The 27,605-nt window shown below is 39.0% G+C and overlaps 2 long non-coding RNA genes across 4 annotated transcripts in view; one reads left to right on the top strand and one right to left on the bottom strand.

Moving 5' to 3' along the window:
- Nucleotides 1-530: 530 nt before the first annotated feature.
- Nucleotides 531-25,998, top strand: LOC126652949 (uncharacterized). The gene is made up of 6 exons (XR_007632081.1): nucleotides 531-661; nucleotides 7,101-7,259; nucleotides 15,749-15,916; nucleotides 16,321-16,536; nucleotides 20,233-20,354; nucleotides 25,884-25,998. It is a non-coding gene; the product is annotated as an uncharacterized LOC126652949 (long non-coding RNA).
- LOC126652950 (uncharacterized) overlaps nucleotides 20,348-27,605 on the bottom strand; it is a 30,759-nt gene continuing 23,501 nt past the window's right edge. For all 3 annotated transcript variants that reach the window (XR_007632084.1, XR_007632083.1, XR_007632082.1), the window contains one exon: nucleotides 20,348-22,127. This is a non-coding gene — a long non-coding RNA (uncharacterized LOC126652950). The remainder of the gene's footprint in view (nucleotides 22,128-27,605) is intronic.

Genomic DNA, 27,605 nt, shown 5'->3' on the forward strand with positions numbered 1-27,605 from the left:
GAAGTCCTTAACTTATGGTAAGCACTCCTTATCAACAACCAAAACATCGGTGTGTAATCAACATGATTATTATAGTAAATACAAAGCACAGTGCTATACCAACAATAGGAAGAAAATTAATTCTATCCCAGCCAAAACCAGAACAAACATCCACATAAAGTGAAACTGAGGTGATGTCTTGTATGATGGTTATATAAATACACTGGAGTGTATATAAACCTAAATATATCATTTACATCTACACATACATATTTATGTAAATGTGGCAATTTATTCGTTAATACCGGTATAGCTCAAGCTGTGTCCAGCTATGAGGGGAGTTACAGGGCCAGTGCTTTCATCCTCTGTTTTTGTTCCCCAGCTGTTCTCTGCGAGATGATGGCTGCTCAAATGTAGAAGTGAGTAACTCTAAGTTCAAGGCTGGCATGGCTACAGGCTTTAGGCGATATGTGAAGCAGGCACATTCTATCAAAAAATTCTGTTGTATGAATACCTGTGGATCCTTATTTATTTTTATTTATTTTAAGGTATTTCCAAAGAAGATAATATGCTCTCTTCCTGCATGACTGATAGAAGAAAACACAACAGCAACTCTACCTCTGTATCAGAAGTGTGAGGTCAGGGAGAGGGCCTCAGCTGTGTGACCCATATAAAACAGCTGGTAAGCCATTTAAAAGTAATGTTGTACTAACAAAATCTGCTTCTTTGGACTGATTTACAGAAGATTCTGTACTCGCAATGTCTTCTCTCTTTACATTAAAGGTAAAGCAGAGAGTACAGCATATGGCTTCTCTGCACTCTGGTGCTGTGTTCTCCCTCCCTTCTCTCCAATTTCCCGTTTGCTGCCGAGAATGATAAGGAATCTAGAAAACAGGGTAGCTTCTTGATTTCCTCCCTCAGTGATATACATCCCATGGACATGGAGTCTGCTGCCTCAGGTCTCTTCTTTGTGCCATGTTTGCCAGCTAGTGTTTAGTAACAAGTGTCACAGTCTGCTCCTCTGCTTTGAACTGGAACACATTTCTGTTAGCCCTTGCATCCAACTGAAAGCAGCTTTGCATTGATTTAATTCACCCTTTTTAGTATGACCATACTCACAATGAGGGATGTGCATCCAAACTTCCAGCTATAGCACAATTGCCACTGGGCAGAAATTCAAGTGATTTGGCACAGCATCTGGTTGGGAATCAATTCCCATTGGTTCATTCTGTCCAGTGCATGCCTTCCTTTTGATTGAAATGCCAGGCATTTTCTAGCAATATTGATGCCGGTGACAGTCATCCTCATAGCACTTCTCTGTCCTTTTGGGTTGCATATTCATCAAGTATTAATGGAAATACGAGATGCAAAATATTAGAGGAGGCAGTGTGTTACAAATTTCACATACCTTATTACATTGGCAAAATGACTTGTTCATTTACAAATTTATCCTATTTGTGACTGACACTTAGTATGCCTCTATTTTTTCTAGAATGATAATTCCTAAATTTTAAGATGTCACAGTTATACTTTTATTTAACTGCATAGACTACTCACAAATCTAGTAGCTTTCATACAGAAAAGGTATGCTTCAGGGCTAGAAGTATGACATATCTAATAAGCCTCTTGTAAAACCTTGAAATTAAAATCAGGTGTTAAATAGATGTCATTTGCACCTGTGCAAGTGAATTTGAAGTTGAGGACTTTCCTGAGCTGGACTAGGTTGCAAATGTGTTGGTTTCATTTGGCTGTAAATACATTTGCTTCTTGTTTGCCATGCAGCATGACCACAGTGGGTGTGAAAATGGAGGTGTGATATTTTCCAGGTTGTTGCTAGTCAGGCAAAAGTTATGAAACAGTCTGAAGATGACCTTGTTAAAGCTGACCCTGCTCTTAATGCAGAAAATCTTGCCTTAAATGTTTAAAATACAGTAATGTATCTCTGGTTTCTGCTCTGGGGTAGAATTATCAGGTTTTTTTGCCCAGTTGGAATTTATGGATCTATACTTCTTACAACTGAGTTGTGTAATCTTGTCAGCTTTAAGGTAAACCTGCTGGACTTAGGAACTTTCCTGAACCTACTCAATCTATAACCAGTGTGAAGCAGCACTATGGAGCCTTGTGTATCCAAGGGAAAAAGTCACAGAATCACAGAATATGCTGAACTAGAAGGCACCAACAAGGATCATTGAGTCCAACCCTTAGCCCTGCACAGGACTATCCCCAAGAGTCACACCATGTGCCTGAGAGTATCATCCAAACCCTTCTTGAACTCTGTCAGGCTTGGTGCTGTGACCACTTCCCTGGGGAGCCTGTTCCAGTGCCCAACCACCCTCTGGGTGAAGAACCTTTTTCTAATATCCAACCTAAACCTCCCTGACGTAACTTCAGACCATTCCCTTGAGTCCTGTCACTGATCAACCCAGAGAAGAGATCAGTGCCTGCCCCTCCTCTTCCCCTCACGAGAGGCTGGAAAACTGCAAAGGTATACCTGGAGAAGGTAATTGAGAAAGTGTTGTGAGCACATTTAAGAAATGTAATTTATTTGAACAGTCCAACTAAATGAGATTTTATTGCTAGGCATAGGTTTTCCAGTGATATTTCAAGAAAATATCAAAGATCACAGAAATAGCAGGAGATTGTCAAATTCAAAAAATGTGCCCAAGTTAATTGCAAGCACCTTTACCATCATGTTTCTGCAGAACGTGACATATTTTAATATTGCCAAAGAATACACTCCTTAAATGTCAGTATGTTTTTAGGACATATAAAGGCTCCAAGATATATATAAAAAAACCCCAGATTCCTCAGATGGGTGCCACAGAAAATCCTTCTCCAAAGAAGCTTCAGAAATTTCAGTCTAATGTGTACCATTAATGTGATGCTGTGACAGCTCTTGAGAGAGCTGTCATTATCAGGCTTATTTGTACTGGACCATGTCAGACAGCCACAGGCTAAAAACTCAGTGTTCAGCCTTACTTGCTCTAATGTACCTTAAGCAGTCAGTCGTAAGAGGAACCAGCACCCACACAACAGCATACCCTGCTCTTGCCGTGCCTCGGAGGCCTGCAGTCCCCAAAAAATGCCCATATGTGAAAAGGGAAAAAAGCTCCTGTTTAGTTTGTTTGGGGCTTGGGAAATACTAACTTTTATCATTCGTCTGAGCAGCTGGTGACAGCAGTGCTGAAATGCCAAAGAGGTAGGCAGTGGGAGGTTTACAGCATGTCTGTTTACATTGCCGTCTCCTTTGTGCTGAATTCCTCTGTAGCACATCCTGTCCATTTGTCACCAAGAAATAAGATATAGTGACCAAGAGAAAGTTGCTCCAAGTGAAGGATTAATTTCATACCATGTAAGAAAGATGGCTATTGATACTGCATGAGGGAACACTTATCATGCTGATGGATTTTGTGTACCTGATAGTGTCAGACACCAAAGATTCAGTTTCAATGTAGCATCCTTTGCAGCTTTTGCAAGTTCTGATGCTCAGCACATTTTAAAGTTGAAGCCTTGCTTCATGAGATGGCATGGGTAGATTGAATCCTACCTACTCGGAATAAGTCCTAATCCTCAGTCATTCTTTACTAACTCGGATGAGATATTGAATAGAGAGTAAGGTTTCAAAGCCTTTCAGTTGTTATATATCAACAGCTGCTAATTGTGGAGAGAAAAAATTATTTTTTTCATTAATGCTAAATGGATCTTTAATATATAGAGTCAAGACTGTGTTCCATCCTCTAGTTTCTGCTCTTTTCTCCAGTTCTGCACTGCCTAGCCCAGGTTATCTAAAGTTAAATTGTTGAAAAGTATAAATAAGAAGGTTAAAAACACGTCAGGAAAGAGACACACTTCCCATCATACTAGATTGCAAAATTCTGTTCTGATTTAGGAAGTAAAAATATCAGCTCTGGTTCTCTGTAATTTGGTAATGTTGTAAAGGACAGAGTAATTTACAAAAATGTAAATGTATATCAGAAGATACTGATGTACATTTTACAGATTTCTCTGTTCCCCTTGGGGCAATGGAAAGTCAAAGGCTTGTGATATTATTCCTAACTGCTTTAAAATTGTTTGAGATAGGGATGTGGGGGAACACGTTTAGGTTTCAACATGTCCAGATGTCACTATCTATATCCTTGAGAATACAATCCCCATCTTCAAATAAAAGGAGTGACTGCAAAATTATTGATGGACATACAAAGTAGCAACATACCGAAATTAAAAAGTAAAATAATCAACAGTCACAGCTGACCATAAAACTGCTGAATGCTTCAAAGGAGTATGGGATTTTTAGCTGTCTTCTAGTGTGCTTTAAGGCAGTGACAGCACAGGGCTGCACATATATCTTTCTGAAAAAGGCCCATGGGGGAATTCGAAGCAAATCAGGAAACCCTATATATGAAGATCATAAGTTGACTACTGCATAGGTGGAGTTTTAGTTTATACCAAGTTATTTCTCACTAATAGTTTTGTAATCAGTTCTATCCCAGGGATTATTCAAGCCACTACTTGGAAGACTCTGTTTGATCTATTGATCAGTGAAGAAAATAAGACAAATCAAGTTGTTGCTTAAAATTAAGTTAATTATTGACCCACTGGATTTAATACCTCATTTAGATTAATCATTGAAAAGTTATGCTTCTGCAAAGTAATAAATTAAAATATTTTGTTACTTTGCTTTCTTACTGATTGATTTCAAAAACCCATCAGTCCCTGGTGGATAACAGAAATAATTATTGGAAGTTTCAAGTGGAGTTCATGTTAGTGTATCAGTCATTAGTCCAATTAAATGTTTGTCTCCAGAGATGAACTGTTTCCTATATCCTGCAAAAACTAGAATATTTCCTGGATCACAGACATTTAAAACAGTGATTGCAAAACACATTATTGAGATATGCAGTATTTGCATAGTTTGCAAGTAGAATGAAAAATTTGTGTTATTTTTTCTCTGTTGAGGCTGTTTTTAGCAAATTGCTAGATTACCCAGAAAACAAGCCTGCATGAAAAGGTCGTGCCTAATACTAAAGATTCTCCAAACTGTAGGCTTAAAAAAACTAGCATTATCCATTCCTTTGAAAATAGCAATAGGAGCCGTGGGAAAACAATATCCTGCCATCGGTCTGAACATCGGTGGGAGTTGCTCATGCAAAGTAAAGGCCAGAACTGAGTGTTAAATGCTATATATTGACAGTCTTACTGAAGTAAAATTGCAATAGTCCGCCTGGGCTGTCCTTAATATTTTGTAACTATTTTTTTCTTTGTAACAAAATTAATGAAATATGTCAACTATATTTTGCTTTCTTTGTGTATGAGATCACTTATTTAATTTTCTTTACACTAACATGATTTTTAGATTTTGCTAATTAAGTGCCAGAATAGAGTGGTTATGTAAGAAAGATAGGGAAAAAGAACAGGAGACAATTTATTAGCAAAGAAAGACTTTTATTTTCAGGTAACAATAAGCTTCAGTAAAGGGAAGGTTTGGAAAGAAGAATAGATTTAGTTTCAGAAGAAATATCCAAACTAATAATCAAAATATATATGAAAAACAGGTTTGAATGATTTTTTACCATTGCTGGTACTGACTCACAACTTATCAAGCTGGTATCTTTGTGGAACATATTGAAATTTCCACAAGCTTCACATTTTATTACCTGATTAGTAAATCTGCACACATTGTTTCTTTTTTTGTCTTTCAGTAGATGGGTTTCTGCAAAACCATATTAATTTTGATAAGGAATACATCTCTTCAGTTATTGTTAAAACTGTAAAAGATTATCCCCATGACCCAGAGTTCAACTCAAAATTTGTGCAAGAAAATTTCATTTGCTGCTGCACACAGTGCTTGAGTTGTTACATCATTAGGGTCCAGGAGGTAGGAAATTTCTTCAGGTCAAAATTTTCAAATTTTGCTTCTTTCAGCTCTTCATTTGTTACTGCAAAGAACGCACTTCACACATATAGCTATTAAAAAATGCTAGAGAAAAAATATTTTGAATGTCATAAATTATGTTTATACTGTGAGAATGGGTTGTATATCATGGCCATGCTTCATCTGGAGACTTCTGACCTTCCAAAAATAGCTGAACTAAAGAGCCTCTGCACAAAGACCCAAAAGATCTGAATTTAATCCTGGTTCTCTCACTGATCTGCAGGGTGACCTTGGGCAATCTCTGTGCCATTTTCCTTCTTGCTAAAATGAAAATAATAATACTTACTGCCTTTGCAAAGCACTTTTAGAGCAAAGCATATGAATCAATAACATCTTCTCCTTAAGTATGTGAAATAGCAGAGGAAACTGTTGCCACTTACATTAGTGTGCTTTTAGCATTTAGAAATGTGAAATTATAAAGATTATTGCATGGAAGGGAGAAGCTCGGAAGTGTTCCCCTAATCAATAAGTTGCCAGCTGGAATGCAAAGGAAAACAAGGTAATGTACTATTTAGCGTAACAAAGAATAAAATATATGCTTTCAATGTGAGTATGGCAGCTACCAGTGCAGTCATACTGTATTATCTTGCTGGCTTGCTTGCTGGTGTGGCAGTAGAACTGTATAAAACATACAAACAGTTTGAAATTCTTACATTAGTTTTCAAGATTTCCAGTTTTTCTGGAGAGATCTGTCAGTAGATACAAGAGGAAAGCTAAACTGAAGTGCTTTGACCGCGTGTGTGTGCCTTGTTCCACATGTGGGGACTTCCTTCCCCCTGGGATGCTGCTGTACTTTCCCCCAGCAGATAATGAGCACAAACTGTCTTAGCACAGTGTGGTTTACAAGAATGCAAGCACGATTTTTCACCTGAGTCTGTAGGCTTGCTGACCTGCAGAGGACTTTTGTGGTCCATGAAGATGGATTAATTGGACTTGAGTATTTGTACTTTATTTGTATACTGTCTCTTAGGATTTTATATCAGCCATTACACAAGTCCAGTGTCATCTACTGTGTAGTCTAGGTGAGCCCTGGCAGTAATTAAAGTATTTTAAAGCATCTGCTTAATTGCATTAAAAATACACTGATGAGCTTGCACTGTTTGAATGATCTTCAGGAAGCTATTAGGCTAAAGCAATTCCTGCTTGGCAATGTTTAACTAACTCACAATGTTTGTTCTGTGAATTACAGACAGTCTTTACACCACTTGTAAGTCTTACCTGTAGAAGAGCCCTGCTTGCTGCTACTGAGCCTGGAGGTTCCTCCTATTCTCCTTCCCTGTGCTTTGTCATCACTGCCTGTCAGGCTCTTCATTGAAGTGGAGACTTTGGGAACAGCACATGAGAGAAGGTGAGCAGTGAAATCCAGCCCTCTTCCTTCCCAGCCATGCCTGGAGCCTTGGCCCTGAGCAAGGAAGAATGCTCGTGCCTGTTAGTCCATCTGGCTCCATGCCAAATATACATCACTGGTCAGCCAGGGAACCAAAGTCTCTTCTACTAGGGGAGAACAGTGAGATGTTGTGCTGTGAATCTGGCTGGAACAGTGTAAAGAATTTGCGCTTCCAGTTGGCTCTTACAGCTTCTCAGCTGGGAGTGCCTGCTCAGTCCTGGCTGAGTGGCTGTAACAGGGCACAGGCATTTCCAAGTGCTTTCTCCGTGGTGGCGTTAGGTAACGTAGCCGTGCTGCAAAGGGGCCCTTCCCAGAGAAACAGGAGTAGCTTCCAGGTGCCTCAGGAGACGTTCAGAGGGAAGCCGGTGAACAGGAGCGTGTCTGTGGAGTGGTCTGACATTGTCACCTGGGGCCCTTCTGTGCAGGGCTGCTGTGGAGCCACAGGGCAGGGCATGGCAGCTCCTCCAAAATGGGGAGGCTGCAGCTGCCTTGGCTCTGTGCTGCACGGGCACAGAAGACACTGTTGGCTGTTCGTGCTGCATGCCCAGCTCAATCACCCCTCTACTTCCCTGCCAGGAAAAAGGCACTGGAAACACAGGGGGAAAAGGCTACTGAAGATACATGTAAGAATTGTGCACCAACAAACCTGCTTTGATTTTCATTAAGTGTAAATTAAAGTAATCCTTTAATAGGCGTTGGAGTCAACCCATCATGAAGATTGTTTGAATATTCCATCCCTGCCAGGTGGGCAAGAGTCAGTGGGTAGTTTGTCCTGAGATCAAGCCCCACCCTTTCTATTCAGAAATCCCCCTTACTATTTAGTTAAAGTGCCTGAATGTCTCCCGAAAGCCTTCATGTAATATCAAATAATCTGGATTACAAACATTAGGATAATATGAGGTAATAGAATTAGATTATCTCAGCATAAACTAAAATAAGATTGTAATATTTATCCATTTTATTTGATGTAGATGCAAAAAAAGAAAATTTGCAGTTGGGTGTGGTATACTGTTTATGATTAAATGCTTTATTCATACTTGTATGTCAATCTATTAGTGTGCTGTTAATTCAAATGTTACTATGATGTATTTTATCGCTGTTAGCACATTTATCACAGGTAGATGTGAAACTTAGACAAAGGTGTACATTCTCATTAATGATGAGCAGCCTATTCATCTTACTAGAGTGTAATTAATGTTAGTTACGATACTTAATTTTTCACTGTTTGTCATGGTGCATATTTAGCATTTCTTCTGTCCTTTATCAATCTGCTCTCCTATCATATAAGCACATCAAAAAGATATATGTAAGTATCTGACCTGTTTTGAAGCCTAATTTTTATACTTTTCCAAGAACTGGTATGATTTTATTCTTATCCTGTAGGCAGCATATGTAGTTAAAAAACAGACTGTGAAGTGTTGTCCACTACTTTGTGTTCTGGGTTAGGTTTGCAATAGTAATATGACAATCAGTTAAAGAAGTAAAGCAGGAAACGTAATGAAGACAGAGGTACTACTTGCTGCAGTACTGTGCTGTGCTTGTGTGAGGTTGTAATGGTCCCAGTTGTTCTCCTGGATTTGCAATTACATGTTTTTTGTACTGTTAAGGATCTTAGTTAAATATGTTGCGTGAGTAATACAGTTCCAAAACCAATAGAAGCACGGTGTATCTGAAAAGAGTACGTTGTTTGGTAAATAAGTGTTACAACAGCTTGTTGTTACATTTGGGAGCATTGCTTTGTCAATAATGTTGTTAGCAGTCACAGAGCCAAACCACAGTCTCCTGTGCAGTGGTGCAAGAGGGGAAGGAGTTATGGCTAATGTGTCACACAGCAGGTGGGAGACAAGCTGTGCAGAGGTGGGTAAAAGGGAGTGAGCACTGAACACATTCTTGGATTTGCTCCCTAGCACGCCAATAAATCCAGCTGAGCTGGAATCCTAGGATAAGTCCATACGTTTGTATTGGTCCCAGGAACAACAGAATCACCTTAGCTGAAACCTGGGCATCAGAACATTTTTGTTTCTCAATCATCCATCATTCCCACTAATTTGAACTGAGAGAGAACTTATCCTTCCATTAATCACTGGTGAATAATTTTCCTTTCTAAAAATATTTTACCTGGGTCGACCAAATTCTTCAGGTGTGGAATGGATTTAGGATATATTTTCTCAAAATTTCAAGGAACTCTCTCTGAGAGAAAGCACACCAATTCCTTTTCATTAGTCTCTTAATTGGCAGACATTACACTTCTAATGTATTAGGAATTAGCTGTTATTTTCTGTGAGAGGACCTCTTTTGTAACTGCTGTTTGAATTCTAACACAGTCTACTGTTCATGCTAGTCATGACAGTGATTGCATCTCCAACATAATGAAATCCATCTTAAACTTTCATCCAAGCCATCAAGGACTTGCAGAACAACATGAAGTTATTAGAAAATCCTTAAATTCCTGTGTTTGGTTCCTCTACACTTCACTTGTGGTGGGTCAAAAGGGAATTATGATTAACCCAAAGCATACAAATGAACTATTTTAACATATTTCAATACGAAAATTCAATTTGGACACAATTACAAGTAGGTGTAATTGTAGTTTAGTAGCAAATTAAGAATAAAAATACTGAGATAGGTTTAGGCCTTTTAAACAAAATGATAGTTGAAGGTGCTCCATAGTGATTGAAGTACAATAATAGCCTGTAATGTGAACAGAATTGAGTAGTCTTTTTTCCATGGTACCAAAGCAAGGCTTCATAACAATGAGTTAGATTTCTATGACTGCACCAAAATCTTGTTATTAAAAAAAAAAAATAAACCTTCTTCCTTTGAATTTTCTGTGGCAGAAAGACATACAAATTTTCCATAATATAGCAAAATTCCTCAAACAACAGACTCTGGCATTCTCTTTCCTCCCACACATCCCTTAGCCCCGAGTCATTTGAATAGAGGGAATTGCTAAAACAAAAATGTCTCTTTTAACTGGTAAAGAATAAATACAAAGAAACTACGAAGTTGCCTTTAACCTTTTTGGCATTACAAAGCTAGTTATAACAACACACTGCAAAAAACACCAAAAAGGTGAGTATTTCACTCTGTTTTGATTTGACCATTTTGCTTTCAAAAGGAATTTATAAAAACTCCCAGGAACAATGAACATTTGAACTCAAAATGGTCCAGGTTTATTTTTACTCCAAAAGAAGAAGTCTCAATAGAGATATTGATTTTCTAGCATTCATCCAATATTGCACAGAAAATGGACCTGACCTTGCAATCCTTAGTGGAGACAAGGAAGCAGTCATTACAGTCATGGTTCCCATTGATTTTAGTGGGATTACTTGCATAAGTAAGGGTTTTCAGGATATGAGCCAGTGTTCCATTAGCAGTAAGACCAAGCGTACATGGATGTCAGATCCACTCCATTCCGAAGGGTGCAGTTTACCTTCCTGTTCTATATTTATCCTATGGTTTCATTACTGCCTATTTATTCATCATATTTTTTGTCTTCTGGCTCACAGAGCCTCATCATTATGTGAAGAGTACAAGTCCTCCTGCCATCTTGAGTGGGTTTTTTCATTGTATCTTCAAATGTCATTTTGAGCTCAGAGTTGAGGCATGCTCTTATAGTTCTTTCTTCCTTTGGTTCTGTTTTTTGTAATGACAAGAAAAATACTTTGGGCTAGGCATTATGTCTCACTGTATTTTTTAATTAATACATTTTGGAATTCTCTGGGACCAAATGAGAAGGAGACGTTACTGTTCTTTGCAAAGTAAATACAGAGCAGTAGAAAGCTAAAGCCTATAAGCCCTTTCCCAGAGTGAGTTTCTCCTTAACCTTCAGGAGGTTTCTTGTGCCCTGGGTCTCCTATAGGAATGTTACCACAGAACCTCATCGCTCAAATGGATAGAAACCTCCTAATTGTGGCTTTTAATTTATCCACTGATGTTTTATTCAGGTTTGTTCTTGTGATGCTTGTCCTTTATCTCAAATAGTTCTTTACCTGCTTTGGTATTTACTCACAGATGTGGCTATGGTAAAGAGTCACATCTCCTCTCTGCTGTCTTTTTGTTTCTTTAAATGTGAGCGAGGTGGAGGAGTGGTGTGCAAGAAACAGGATGACTGTATGTTTGTACAGTGCCTTGCACAATTGCCCAGTCATGGTTCAGGACTCCACAGACTGACTTTGTTTCAGCAGTGAGTAATAATGACCCTCCAGAACACATGTGCTTTATTCTGGATGGGACACCATTAATTCCTTCAATTTTCATTGAGATGCAGAGCTTTAGAACAAGAATACTAGCAACTGATTATTTTTGTCAGTGGCATTTTAAGAGAAATGAAGAAATGAAATGTACAGTATATTTCAGTTTGCAATGATCATTCTGATGTTCCATTTGCAATGGAAATGAGCATATAACATATTCATGTGTACAGATAAGGAAAACGACAAACATTAACAACACTTGCTCTATTCATTTATAATATTCAGTTTAAAAAAATTAAAATCCTTCCATTCCATAGTTTTTAGTTTTGTTTCAGCAGCACAATGCAAAACAAAACAAAAAAACAGGAATTAATGGATAAAATACACTTAATTACTTTCTAAGTAAGCATCCTGAAAATTACTATAATCTAAAACACAAATTCTTTGTAAATCTATTTACTAAAAATATATATAATTCCATTCCAATATTTTATTTTTATATGTGTATTAAAGATAAAATTGTTTATTAAATCAAATAAACAAAGAGAGAGAGAGAGAGAGTGTGTGTGTGTGTGTGTGTGTGTGTGTGTGTACATGCTTATGTTTTTGTGGCCAAGCAGCCTTTGATGTACAACTCTCAGCTTGTTTAAGTGGACTGCAGTGTTTGCCTTCTCAGTGTCAGTCAGTTTCTGCACAATTTAATCTACCACTAAAAACAAGTTTTTTGCTCTTATGGGTATGATACAGTATGCCAAGGATAAATCAGTGCAGCTTGCCTTCCATAAAATTTTAGGCACAGCCTGAAAATGCAGCTCTTTCCTTCTCTCATCTCAATGGGATGTTAACCTAACAATCACAATTTTAAGACAGGGAAATTGTTTTGAGCAAAAAATAAATTGTCCTGCTAGTGTTGTTTCATGGGGTAACATTAAGGAACATTGGATCTGTGGTGCACGGCTTATGATATCTGGGTTTGGAGGACTGGAGTGAAAGTAAGAACATGTAGAGAAAGAAGAATAAGAATGAAATATGAGTTCTAGATGGTTCAAGTGAGCTGAAGCAGTTCAGCAATAGACATCCCGGAATCCTGCAAAGAGGCTTATTCTCTGACTACCTTTGCTGGCACATTGCCATCTCCTGTCAGAGCCCTTGAGGAATTATTCTCTCTAAGAGTGAAGATTCCCTTTATTCCTCTTTTGTTGAGGTATCTAAAGATATTGGGCTTTAACTTACAGCTTATATTTGCTGAAAAAACAGGAAAAAGTATTTGTGGTTTTCTCTGCAGCTGCTAGGAAAGAGAAGTCCATTATTTGTAGCCATAGGGGAGCAGCTTAGGAGGAGTCTTTTGTCTGCGTCTGTTTTCCAGGGCCAGGAGTGGAGGCTTTTGCCAGCTGGGAAGGGCAGGCTGGAGCAGCCACTGCTCCTACTGCTCCAGGGTTTCCCAGGGAGGCTTGCAGGCCAGGTATCGTCCAGTGTGTGACATTTGTACCTTCATGTGCTGTGAAACGAGTTCTCAGCTTTGGATCACAGTGAGGAGAAAATGAGCTGCCCCTCAGGAATGTGAAGCTGAGGTCAACCTGCCCACAACCCTCCTTCCCACCAGCAGCACCTCGGGGCACCCGCTGGCACCTGCGGGATGTATCTCTGCAAATGCGGCCGCAGAACAGCAATGCCACAGGTGTAAAATCCTTATGATCAGATGCTCCCCGTTGTGACCCTGAACAAGTTAATCACATCACTCCTCTTGAAGGTTCACACTGCCACAATGTAATTTATGTGGGCCCTCAGAGATAGATGGAGACATCAGCTATTGATCACAAGGAATTGCTGCCAGTCAGTCTTTCTGTTGGTTTCCATCCTTGTGATGTGTTTTAAAAAATATTGTATGATTCAAAATTATACCTGTAAAAACTACAAGTAGAAAATTACTGTGTGCATTTATCTTTAATAACAACCTTGCGAATATTTATAGTACCAGTAGAGTAGAATGTGTTATACTACTTTATTTCCCAGTCTGTTTTAAATGATATTATTCATTAGTAGTCGTGAAGTGGTATGACATATTTTTATGTTGCTTGTTTGTAACAAAGGTTCTTAATACCTTTTCATAATGAAAGGGGATAAATGCTCACATGGAATATGGGAAATTGTGCTTGTAAGAGCACAGAGTGTTGTCTTAGGGTATTAAATTAGCATTTGGTACTGCTCTGCTTTGTGTGTATTTCTAGCAAATGTTTCAGTTACAAATCACTATAATACACCTGTATTCTGGTTCTTCAATTCATATAGCATTTAAATCCTGCCAATACTGTGTCTTATAAATATAAATATGCAATTTAATTTAATTCAAGCATGCAACACATAATTTTTCTTCTAATTAAAATATGATATTGCAATATGGGAGCTGCCTGGGGCAAACAGGACACATCAGATTGCCAAGCCAAAGGGAATACAGAGACAGCTCTGAAGGCTGGTAGGAGGAAGGCACCAACCCTCTTAGCCCTCAGTGATGCCCCTTCTGGAGGCTGTGGTGTTTCTGGTACCTGCAGGTCCACCCTGGACTTGCTGGGTCCACTGCTGAAGAGAGTGAGGAGCCTGGTGGGAGCAGGGCACACAGCCCGGTGGTGCTGCACTGCCCTGGTGTCCTGCCATTCCTGTGCAAGGTGGCAGGAGTAGCACAGCTGGTTAGTTTTACTGCTGTCTTGTCGTGTGCTGAAGTTGGCTGATGTGCAGCAGAACTCAAATAGTTCTGGGGAGGAGGAACTGCCCGACAGCAGCAACTCGAGGGATTCCTATCACGCTCTCTCAGAATCGAATAAAACAACACAAATAGACCTTCTGCATAATGACTCAAAAAACTGTTAATGGCCATCTTTAGTAACATAGCAACAGCCAAACCCTTGAAAAGAGGAAGTTTTCATTGAGAAAGCGTTTCATTTTAAACATTGAAATTTGGTGTAGAGTATGAAATAAGTTTTGAAAGGAAGCTGATGATTAAGAAGAAATGCAGTGGGCATTTAATAAATGGAGGAACCGCAAGATAATTAACTGGCATGCATAAAGATTCATGCTTTATACCAAAATTTTAATTTTGCACATAAATGTGCCTGATGTAGGCAGCATTTAATCACCTAGCTGACAGGAGTAACTACTTTCATTTAACCTTGACTGAAGATCATGAATTCTAACAGGTTTAATTGGATACATCATTTAACAGAATGAACAGAGCAAATTTTTCTCAATTCATAGGTTCTGATTGACATGCACCAGCAATAAGGCGTTGCACAATTAAAGCTGATCTGTATTCCTGGCCTGGGCAGCAATTGCCATAGTGATGTGACACTGTTTGATCACTGTGGCACTGAAACTATACTGAATTTCCCCTTGTTTTGAAAAGGGCAATGCTTTAAAAAAAAGAGAGAGAGAGATAAAGAGATTTTGGCACTTTAATTTTTTTTTTTTTTTACATTAATCACATTTATATGCACAAACTGTAAGGGAAGGAACTTGTTATCAGTAACTGTGGGGAAAGAAGGAAAAATGGTATATTCTTTTATCCATTTAGCACATTATTTACAGAAAGTCAAAAATGTGGATAGTCAAATGAATTGTAACACATTAAGGGCCTGATTGTTCTGGGCTTCCATTTGAATAGGGGGTAGTGCTGTGCGGCTCTGATCTTCACCTGCAGTTTGGCCTCTCTGTCCTCGTCCAAATCAATTCCACATCACAGATAGCTTGCCAGCTGAGTAGGAGTACTGAGAAGGGGTGCTCATATTGCAAATGAGGTAGAAAAGAATGAGAAGGAAGAAGTGGTGCCCAATAGGGAGCTGCTACATACCTTTCCTGGCACACAGTGTTTGATATGATAAAACCCTGAAAAAATTTATGGAGGAACTGGCAGCTTCCTTTCCCCATATGGCTCCTGTCCATCCACATGCCAGGGCTTTCACTGCCTCTGGCACCATTCACAATTTCTGGGTTTGACCTTTATGAACTAGAATTGTTTTTCCACTGTTTAGTCACATCTATATCTATGTATGTGTATATATGTATATACAGACATATATACACATATGCACACACACACACACACACAAATCATAGAATCAGTTGGGTTGGAAAAGACCTTTGAGATTGTCAAGTCCAAATATACACACATATGTGTTCTTTTATGTCTCTGTTTTCCACTTAAATTTTTGCTTCCAATACATCTTTTTATTTTATTATTTTATTATTTTATTATTTTATAAGGACGTTTACCAAACACTGAACCGTCTGAGGACAAGGTAGTAAATAATGTGTTTCATCCTGGCTGCAGTAAAAAATCATTCCTAGTTCCTGAACAACCTGCTAAAAAAAGCTTCCAGCAAGTTCTGCCATTCACCATAAGCATTGCAGCATCCATGCTCAGAGCAGCAGGTAGGTCTTTTTTTTTATCTCTCTCCATTGCCTTAGGTTCAGTGCCTAAGCACTGGTCCTGATCTCATCTGCAGACAGGACCTATTGCTACCCATTTTTTAACCTTCATTTCTGTAGAGGCAATGCAGACTCGTATCAAGCAACAAGCTTTGTAGGAGTGCACTGCAGTGAGAGGGAGACAGAAATCTTGGGGAAAGCTGGAATCCTGATTGGTTAAAGGACATGAACTTTAAAGTCAGGACCACTAGATGTATTAAAAATTTTTTGTCATTTTAGAAGCCTCTAACACTCAATTATTTGCAATACCTTTCACTGTCAGCAGTATTTCCCACATAATTCATTGTAATACTAGCAAAGGCATTTGCCAGTATAATTTATCACTCAGTAACATTTTTAATTTTCAGGTAAATGATTGGGCCACATCCCCAGCCTCTGCAGCCACATAATGTCCCCTGGAACCATAGTGGATGCTTGTCTGCATGCATGGAGAGTTCTCAGTCAGTGCCTGGATCTTCCCTGTGCACGAAGGAGAGCCAGGACTTGGTCAGTGTGCCTCACTTAGCCTTGCTGACATAGACCCTGCCTGCTCTCACCTGGCATGGAGGCACAGAAGCCCGGAGGTAACGTGTGCCTGCTCTGCTCACTCCTGAGTCCCTTTAGGCTGGATGTGTGCTGCAAAACTACTGGGCCCTTCTTTAAAGGGTATCTTTGCACCACATTTAGAAATGCTTGGGCTGTAATTTGCTCCAAATTTTTCCAAACCTTCCCAATAAAATATCTATCTGTCCCATCATACAGCTCCTTTTGATGTCCTATAATACACAGAGGTACCTCATGTTGTCCTTAAAGCGGGAAAAAATAGTGCGCCTTGAGGCACTCATTCATTTCCCTAGGGAGATTCCCAGTGGTGTCCCTCGGCTGTTCCCAAGGTGCACAGAGCTTGTCAGGAGCACAGCTGGGATAAAGCACAGCCTTTTCCCAGGAACCATGCTCAGCTCTGACTTTCCCTGGGGAACAACACGGAGTTCAGCAGAGCTGCATTTGCCGAGCTGAGTTTGCTGCCGGAGGGAACCGTGTGTTTCTCTGGCTACTGTGACAGCCTCAGGCTCTGGCCACTTGCTCTGTTCACGTGCACCCAAGGACACCTCTTCTGGAGGGTCTTGCTACACTGGGGTCTTACAGAACCTTTCTGACCTTTCATTTATCAGCTCCCCAGCCAGATCATCCTCTGCACTCAGAGTCATTTGGGTGCTTTGCCCATGACTCTCAGAGTTGCATGTCACTCTTGCCTTGTCTTCCTGCTCAGTCATCCATGCTGAATTATCTTCCACTCCTCCCTCTGAGAATAACTAAGGGTTTGACCTAGCAGGACTGTTTGTGTGGTTAAATGCTTTGATGTACCAGACACTGAGCTGCTTTCTCCCAAGTCTAAGGTAGCTGGGGATTTCGGGCTGTTTTAGGAAACAGTTTGTGCACTGGGAAGCATATGAAAGTCAGCAAAGGACACCAACTTGTGCATTTTCAAGTATTTTATCTATCATCTTTAAACCCTTCTGTTTTCTTTTGTTTTCAAACAGCTGCCTTTTCAAGTTTTTGATCTGCTATAGAGGATATACAGCTGTAATAAGAAATATATTTCTCTTCTTTTTAGAATCCTCAGGGAGAAGAGGACATTCCTTTTTTACTGATACAAGATCAATTTTGTAATTTCATTTTCAAGGCTGTTCTGAACAAGTAGGGGAAAGCAGAAAACCAACCACATTTTTCCCCAGGTTTTCCTGAATCACCTTTGGACCATGACCTAGACAAAATTCTGAGCACAGTTGATGTTTACACTTTTCTTGCACTGTGTAATTTAACTTTCAGCAATATAAAATGGGACAGCAGAAGTATTTTTATGTGTTCTTACAATGCCCAAAGTTGTTTGTTACTGTTTTTATATGAAGGAACTAGACACAATCCTGGCTGCCTTAACCACTGCCTTTGAGAGAGCTACAGCTGAGAAAATCCGCTGCCAGGAAGAAGTGAATAGAACTAACAAGGCTATTGAGCTGGCCAACAGATTAGTGAAAGGTCTGAGGTGAGGTCCTACAGGGCAGGCTAATGAAGCAGCCTACAGAAAGCACTTCTTTGTTATACACTACTGATCTGGCAATAACAGAGGCACTTAGCAAAGAACCTGATGAGCTGAAAAAATTATGTCATTATCATTCATTTTTTTCATAATAGAAACATGGTTTTGACCTTTGCATTTTCTTACATTTTTGCTTCATTGTGGTATATATTTACTGTAAGATTATCCGATAACTAACCTATCCATGAACATTAAGAGAAGTAGTCGATTGAGGATATTGACAATGAAGGCAATTTCTTAAAATGCGATGACTATATTTGTAACAATTAAACAACCTAATGATACTGCCCAGGGTTGGGATACATAGAATAGAATATAATACAATTTGCACTACTTAGTTAAGCAATATGATAATTCTGTAATTATCTTTCTGAGATTTGCAGTGGGTATTTCATGAGAGAATAAATAATGGCAGAGCCATGAATTATCAAAAATCCATATTGTCTGTTGATCCAGGCTGACTCAAGGGAATCCATACTCACTGATGGATTTTGTCATTTATCATTCATCTACTGATGAGGATACTTTTTACACACACACCCACCCACACACACACATACTTTTCACAGATACTTATTTTATTGTAACATGCATTTAAGAAATCTCTTGTGGTGACTCACAGCCATTATAGGTTTTGTCCCCTTCTACCTAGTACTTTCAAGCTGAGTGTGATAACCAAACACATAGTAACCAGCAAAAATAGAAGATCCATTTGTTATTAAGCGAAATTATATGGCTGAGTGTGGCTACTGGAACTTAAAATATAAAACAGGGCTTAAGAGTTATTTCCTGAATCAATAGAAAGGATTTATTGACTAGAGGGGAGGGAGGGCAGTGCAGAAGGCCCATTGTTTCTGTTTAAAGAAGCAAGATGAATGCATTTAAAATGTTAACATCCTGGCTGAAAGTGTAATGTATTTTAGTGATTAATAATGCCTGTAAAACTAAACCATGTACCTAATACAGAATAATAAAATAAATAACAAAGCAGACCTCTTTAAAGTTTGACAATAAATGATTGTTTTAAGGTGTCTGATAATAATATTTTCTTCCACCTAACATATCATATTGTTTGGTTCTCCCATGTGCCTCCTGCTGGGCCTGACAAGTGCTGGAATAGCATACATATAGAGATGAAAGGCAAAGTGTGGGTATGCTGGGGAGGAGGCATAATGAAAAATAATCTAAAGGAGGAAACAGAGATGAAAGGAAAGAAGGAAAGTTGAGCCATGCACTAGATGAAGACAGTAAAATGAGGTTTAGTGGAAAGTCCTTGAGTTAGTACCTCCCAAAGCACCGGCTCCATGAAGAAGGTGGCCAACTCGACAGATTGGTGATGGGAAATTGAATTCATTCCTGTTGTTAGCTGAACTGCATTTGGTCAAAGGCAGTAATAACCATATGACAGCTATTTGAAGACTTATAGGAAAAAAATCCATTTTAATCCAGTCTGTGGTAAACAATAGGTCAGTGTTTACTATTAGCAAACAGTATAATACTGATGCTGATGTACTGTCAGGCCTGGCTGGTATTTTGCCTTATTCTTGGCTGAGAAGACACTCTCTTATTTCCTAGTTGTATGGCTAAGTTATTGCTGTGTGGAAAATGGCTCAGGAAATGGGAAAATAAAATTGTTCACAGTTTTTTATAATAAGCAAACATGTAAAAATTTATTAACTCTTCTTAATACACCTTTACAGTGGAAATAATAGCAAATAATCAAATGTGTGTGTTTTCTTCTTATTCTTAGGGGAAGTGTTGAAACAGCAGGAGATCTAATAGTGTCTAGCCAGGATCCGAGGGAAAGGCTTGCACCAACTGTCACGTCAAATCTCTTTCTGACTTTATGGCATAAAAGATCTTTCCCAGAACTAGAAATTGTTTTTTCCTGCCTTCTTCTCTGTGCCCTGGCACGCAAGGACTCTTTTGGGTGGTTGCATGAGTAGTTGTTACTCTGTACCAAGGAATTCTTTGCTTCTGACAGGTGCCAATTAAGCTGTGGACATCTGCCCTGGAGGTATTGAATCAAGCTGACAACTCATTTTCTATCAATCAAACAACAACCATTTTCAATAATTTCCCATCCAGCTGGGACTGAATTTGCAAAAGTGATCTATGTATTAGAGACATTACCAATCCACAGAGACATTCAGAACCATGATTATGTTCTGTTTTCCCACAGAAACTCTTGCATCTGCACAAGAAAGCAACAACTTCTTCCACTACACGGGAGAATGCTGACAACTCAATTTTGGTCGCTGCCAAGCTCAACTTACAACAGTCAACTCACATCAGACTAGAAGGGTAATTTTTGCTTGCCATTTGCAAATCCTTTCTGTTGATCCTCTAATTTATGGGAATCTGTAAGGTAATACTGAAGTATTCACTACTGTTTAGCCACTGTAATGGGCAGTTGTTTAATATATGCTTTGTAAGGTCTTTTCAATCCTGTTTTTTGGGTAGAAAAGGAGAGCAGGGCTTATCCCCAAAGCAGTATTAGGAACAAAAGAAAACGCAATGCAGAAATGTGTTCCAGATTGCAACTTTTCTTTCCTGTAATAGTTTATTTTCAAAATGGTACTGGCATGAGCCAAAATGTCATTCTGCTTTTCCTGAAAAGGATTAAGGTAAGTGAGGGATGCAGATAATACCTTCTTTACAGATACATATTTTTTTAAATACATAATCAGAAAAAACCCTATTACTATTCCATTCCCCTTTTGACCTGTTAAACCATCATGTTACTTATATGAACTTCCTTCAAATACTTTATTTAATAGAACAGTATATTTGAAGGCAAGGAACTGGTAAAACTGTTCTCCTGAAAAGGACCGAAACCATGCCCCTTGCTAGTGTTTGAACTACATTTGCCAGCTGACTGGAGCTACAGGTGACAACTAACCCACAGACCCTAGGAATATGGTTAGCAAGCCAGAACAATAGGCAGGCTCACCTTCTTCTTGTATTCTGTCAAGTGCTGTGCCCTGCTGTTTGCATAAGGGAACCAGCTTTTATTATTCTATTCTCTCCCCACTACTGTGCACCAGGGCAGCACAAAGCAAAATTTAGTGCTTGGATATAGTATTTGCTTGCTAACAATTGTTATAGTTAAGGCTGCACTGAGACTTCTGTCTTAACCTGCTGTTCTCCCATGATCAGAATATTCTTTAAAAAAAAAAATCTTTTCATGTGAAATTTTTTGTGCTTGTTATCAGCTGAAATATGATTTTTTTGGCAAGCCTGAATAAAATTCATTCATTCATATTTGAATTATGCAAGGAAGTGGGTGTGGGGAGAAAGGTCTCTTCTTTAGCACATTCATAATTCACAAAAAAAGCTGCATATTACAAGCTGAAACTTTCCAGGTGGCTAGTTTTGACTGAAGGGTAGTCTTCATGCTAATTACAAAGAGAGAATGACTGAATGAAAAATGAAAGAGAAAAATTAAAAATGACACATATTGTGATTAACTCATTTGTTTTGTAGGTGTGTCATACAAAGTTCCATTGTGAGCCACTTAGAGCAAGTTTAAAGTAACAATTTCATTTAAGTTACGATGAACTACTATAATTACATAATATCAATGTTTTGTGCTGCAATTTCACTAAGAATTTCCCTACAGAAGCTGCAGAAGCTTTTACTTATGCAAATGTGGAAGCTCACAGTGAAATCAGTGCAGAATCTTATGAATCATTAACTCTGGCCAGAATGCCGGTCTGGGGAAGGGGGGGAATGGTGTGTGGTGGCAATAACTCTCCCTGTGCCCTGGGTCTCCCTGAACGCTGACCTGCTGAGGAAAATAACTCTTGAGTTTTTGCAGTTTGTTCCAGCTTACTATACTGACTGCCAGGGACACCACACCACTACAGCTTTGTCATTCTCTTTTCCTTGCTGTAGTCCCATATACCAGTGGACATAACAGGTGGCACATGATCTGATCAGCACTCTGTGACTGGCTCTCCACAGTACCAAAGAATTGCTGCAGTGGAGGGTACGTGGGTAGCAGAAGTGTTACAACAGTCTCAACCCATGGAAAAAAGGTGCTGTGACATGCAGTTCCATGCTCTCATAAAACACCTGGAAATGAAATACAAGCATGTACATAAAGCAATATAACTCTAATTTTAAACATCTGAAAGTGTAATTGGCAATGGTTCCCATAGTAATTGCTGACCTTGCTCCAGATGGAGCAAGATGAGATCAGATATTCCCCAGCACTAAGTTCCCAGTAACCTCTTGAAAGCAAAATAAGAACTGTTGGATTCAGTGCAGGAATTATCTTCTGGTTTTTTTTTCCTTCTGAGTGAAATGAGAAGAAATACATTTTTTTCTAGTGATGCTGCATATTTTTACAAAACAAAAAAAGTGAATGCTGAGACACAGCAGCTTCTGTAAATAGGAATTTAAAACTTAACCTTTATTATTCGAGGTTCCCATTCTAGGAACCTCTTTTGATCCAGTCACTGTGTGGATGGATGATATACAAATTGCTAAGTAGAAAAGTGACAGCAGTGCTTGACTACGGCCACATAAAAAGTCCCTGGTCTTACATTTACAGTCATTGTTGGCATATACTGATCAAATCTCAGCACCAGGGAATAAATGGATAAAAGTTATATCTGTTTCAAATTTATAAATTATCTATTTGAGTCAAAAAGGGAACTAGTATGACTCTATAGGTGTGTGTCTTACAGCAGGTATTTCTTGTTGGAGGCCCTGTTTTTGGTAGACAGCTTGGAAGAAATTACTGATCTTGTACTTGACCCAGTATATTGCAAGTTATGTTCAAAGTATTTTTAATAGTCTGTTATTTTCTTCATCAGCTCTCTCTCTGATTGTGTTCTGCAAGTACTCAAAGTACCTTCCTCTGAAAGCTCTTTCTTGTATCACAGTTACCTTAACTCCCAAGGATCGCAGTACCCAAGACATATTGACTGCAGTTGGATTTTTACTTGTCTGTTTTTCTTATTTGTACCCTTGCATGCACTACAGTTCAATGACTGCAATTTGAGCACTCCTTTCTATCTAGCCGAACAATCCTCCCCAACACACCACCATCCTGATGTGTAATCACTCAGGAGACATAATCATTCACTTAGAACTAAAATAATTCTCCTACCATTTGCTCCTTGCCTTCATTCTGCCCTTTTTCTCTGATTTATTGCACTTATATTCCTTATGGAAATATTTTGACATCCATCCCCTCTATTCAAGTCTTGTACCCACCCTTGGAGGGAGTGCTTTGAACAGCCGAAGGCCAGGATGAGTGTGTATCTCATATACTCACCCTTTTATTCCAGTGTCATTTCCCCCACCTCCTCATTATATTCCTGAGCCCTTCCCCTCCTTCTAGTTTAGCTAGTAGTACCTACTGTCTCTCCTACAGCTACCAGGAGTCCTCCCTTCCCTCCCCTGCCCCTCTAGTAAATGTCAGAAAATATTTCCTCACAGCCTGTGCTACTCAGGATTGTGTCTGGGTACAGGGATCCTGAACCCCAGCCTTGTGTAAGCTCTCTAAATCACTTGACCCCCAAAAGGTTGCCACAGGACAGCACTTATCTACAGCGCAGGCTAGAAAGAAAGTGCTGCTAATGCACTGATTTCCTTCAGCTCCGAGCTTTGCATCTATTTAGACTGCAAGAAAGTATTTAGTGAGCCAGAGCACTGAAATTGTTCCTCTTCAAGCTTAGTCAAAATTACTGTGAAATTCCTTAATTAAAAAGTTCAAGCTGAGAAGCAAAATGCTTTTGAATTCAGCCATCACAGTGCCCCACTCAGTACTGTACCTTCTGCCTCTTCTTTATTGCTCCCCTCATGTTCTCATGTTACCTCACGTGCTGCCTGTTGGTTTTGCTTGTTACGAGTGTCCCCCCCAGCTGCCACCCCCACACTGCATCGACAAGCAGAAAGCTCTTTATGCCAAGTGTTGACCTAGTGGTGTGCACCAGCCCAGGGTGGAAGAGCATCTTGAATTTCTTGCTCCCCTGGGAGCATTTGATTAAAGGAGGATTTTCATGGTGTGTTGAGATTCAGAACGTGGCTGCTATTCACTAACTGCTGGTTGCAGTTCTGAGCCTGAATGCATGCTGAGGCTCTGCTCCTTTTGTGGCAATAAGCTGAGTCCGGGGACAATGAATTCTGCACGATTTTCCCCAGTGTGCAGAAGAGCAGAAACAAGACCATGCTCACACTCACTGCCAGGATGCTGTTCTTGCACTCAGGGACACAGGTTTCACCAGATTTTTCACTGATTCTCCAAAGAAGGCTTCCAGACCCGCTCTCTAAATGGGTCTCTTGGATCTAAAGAACTTGAATCGGCTTCAGTGGTACTTGCAATGCATGAGGTCAGTTTGGAAACATTTGCAAAGTCCCGACTGAGGACATTCCATGAGTGTCTGCACTACTCTCACACCTGCACAGGCCTTGGAACAGCACTCGGAAATGCTGGATACCTCACAGCACAGCGTGCCTTTTACAGACCTCAGTAGGCCAAATCTGATGCACAAATACTCACATGTGCTTCTCCCTATGCTCACAGGAATACACAATCTAAATTAATTTCTGCTATTATAAATCTAGAAACACTTTTCTATAGCCCAGGAGATGGCTCTGGAGTCACAACAGAGATGTGTTGTGTACAGATGTACAGAATACAGTTCACAATTTTATTTCTTTCTTCTGTTTCTAGTAATTGAAGATTTAATTACTAAAACCTATGCTTACAATGAAACTTGAGGAAAAAAGATTATTTGAGAAGGAGGCATGTATTTCCTTTATTTCCTATGGTTTGATTTAGGGATTTGCAAACTTTCCACTTCAATCTGAACTCATAAAGAGAAAAATTACTTTAAAATTAAGTTGACAGGGCTTTGGAATGAATTATGGATACTTTTTTTGGCTGTTGACAGTAATTTCATTTGGGATATTCTTGTCGCTGAGAAGCTGTAAACAACAAGACTCAGAACAGCAGAAATACAAATAAAGAAAAACAACTAGAAGAATTAGATCGGCTACAATAATAATAATAATTTTCATGCTGAATTTGGCTCCTTTGAGTCTAAACCAAATATGTTTATTTTTTAGAATTGTATTTATTTAATAATCTGTATTTTCCAATTTACTTATCCACGGTGAATATATCCATGTGTATGTGTTTTACCTCCAAGAATCACTATGTCTCCATCATGAGGAAAATAAAATAAAACTTTTCAAATCACCATAAAACTAAATCTGCAAGAGGGGAATTTTAGTGTTCCATTTTACATACCATATAAAAGTAGCTTTCCCTGGGTCATTTTTTCCACAACTCCTATTAGTGCTAACTTGTTAAAAATTGTGTCACTAGACCCTAGGACTACAAGGAGCTGTTAAACCATTTACCCAAGAGACCAGCTAAAACACAAGCAGCACCAGAGGAAGGATTAGTGAGCAGGATGCTCAGACACTCATTTCTAGCTTGGAGTGGCCACAGCTGATTGCAGTTACATCTGGCCACTGGATGTGTGCCTCTCCATGTGAAAGCTGGGGACACTGAAAAGTTAATAAAAGCATTTTCCAACTCCATAAACGCATTGCAGGGCATATGACATTCCTTTCTGCTATGGTGATGGATATGACTGTGTATCTTGTGCAAGCACTTACTGGACATGCAAACCAGGAAGTGGATATTAAAAATAACTGTATTATTAAATGAGGAATCAATTAAGAGATAAATATACCCTTAATAGTAAGCAACTGTGATCAGGTAGTATCAGTTGTATTTGCATATCTTTTCCATCATCAAAGTGCTTTTAAAACCTTCACATTTACTCACAGTATGTCTCTCTGGAACAGGAAAACAAGATGATGAATGAAGCAAGAGTGCAAAGGACTTGACCAAAAAGTATCAGCAAGTCAGCAAACTAAAACTGTATGCTATCAATAAAATCCTTACAAGAATCTGTCACAAGGGTTGTGTTTTTAGTTGGGCTGCAGGAATTTAATGGGCAAAGATTTGAAAATTATGACCAAGCTGGTTCGCTCTTCTAGCTTCATGCTTGACCTGCAGTCTGCAGAAAAAAAATTGGAAATTATCTTTGAGCTTCACGTAGTTATCATGCCTGACCTGTCCTAATTCATGTAAGATGTTTCAAAGAAACAAGTTGATAATGATCCAGGCATTCATAGCATGCATGTGTTTGCCTTGTCATGGTATTATCCTCACACAGTCTTTAGACAACCTCAAACATTACAAAAATCGTTGCCATTATAAAATTTCTTACTTTTAAAATCTAAAGATTACAAAGAAGCTATTTCAGAGAGCAAATAATATAATATTTAGAAGGAGTAAGCAAACATTTTGCTAAAATCATTCTGGGGAAAATAAAAACCTCCAAGGATTTTGAAAAAGGCAGATGATCACGTGTAGCTTAAAGAAACTTTTACCAAATTCCACCATAGCTGCATTCGAAAGGTAAACTGTGAGAATTCACAAAATTCCAGGCAAGGAGATTCCCCTTTCTTTAGAAATCTATATATTTTAGGCATATTTTTCCATAATACTTTGTGATATTACGTATCACAGTACTTTGTGTTGTCATTTACATGGGTGAAGTAAAGACTGGCAGCAATTCCACTGATCACTTTGAACTGAAAAACCACACAAGATGCTGACATAGAAAATCACCCCTTGATTTCTTGAGAGTTAAATTGCATCTGCAAACCATGTCAAGTTCCACTTGGAGTAAGCTCTGGTGTCTAGTGCATTTCTGCCACTGGTTATTCTTTCTTTTTGTTTCTTCAGATAAGATATACTTGCATTCTAGCTGTTAATGAAAGAAGAAGATAATTTTGAAATGCTTAGTCACTTTAATACTTTTTTACTGATGCTGTGAAGAAGTGACAGAATCCTGTAGTTAACATGATTCAAAAGATAAGGGGGAGGAGAAGGTGGAGAAAGATTATATTAAATGGATTTACATTGCTTTTACAACTGAATTGTTTTCAGTATAATGTCACGCTCTTAGTGTGGGGGATTCTGCATGTGTCGTGATTCTACAGATGTTCTTGCACACTACATGCAGCTGCACTATTTGTAATGGGCAAATTTAACAGCAAGATGCTTGTTACATGTTCCCTCTATTCTTAGTTCACAAAAAACACCAAGGGGAAAGAAGTCCACTACCCGATAGCTTGCTTGCTTCCCTTCTTTATATACTCTTTTAAAACACTTTAAAACAAATTTTGGAAACACCATCTTTTGTACTACATTCTGTAACACCTGCAATTACAGATCTATTACTTTGCTAAAATGGTTTTGTTCATTCTTATGTTTATATGGCTAATTAAGTAATTTTAAGTACTTGAAAAGGTCATATTCCTGACAGTGGGGGGTTCTTCAAGAGTTTGATCCTTCGAAAGGGAGAGTACTTTCTGATAAGTGCTCCTGGTAAGTATCCTCTGTTCTCAGTGACTGCAGATAAAGCTCAGAAGCACTCCATGCAGCAGTATGGCAGAACCAAGTGCTGGCAGAAATTTTTCAGAGTTAAACTCAGAAGAGCTCTCCTACTCTTCTAA

Source organism: Myiozetetes cayanensis, unplaced genomic scaffold (genome assembly GCF_022539395.1).
Source record: "Myiozetetes cayanensis isolate MyiCay16 unplaced genomic scaffold, myiCay2020 scf9, whole genome shotgun sequence".
In the NCBI taxonomy this organism is placed as follows: Eukaryota; Metazoa; Chordata; class Aves; order Passeriformes; family Tyrannidae; genus Myiozetetes; species Myiozetetes cayanensis.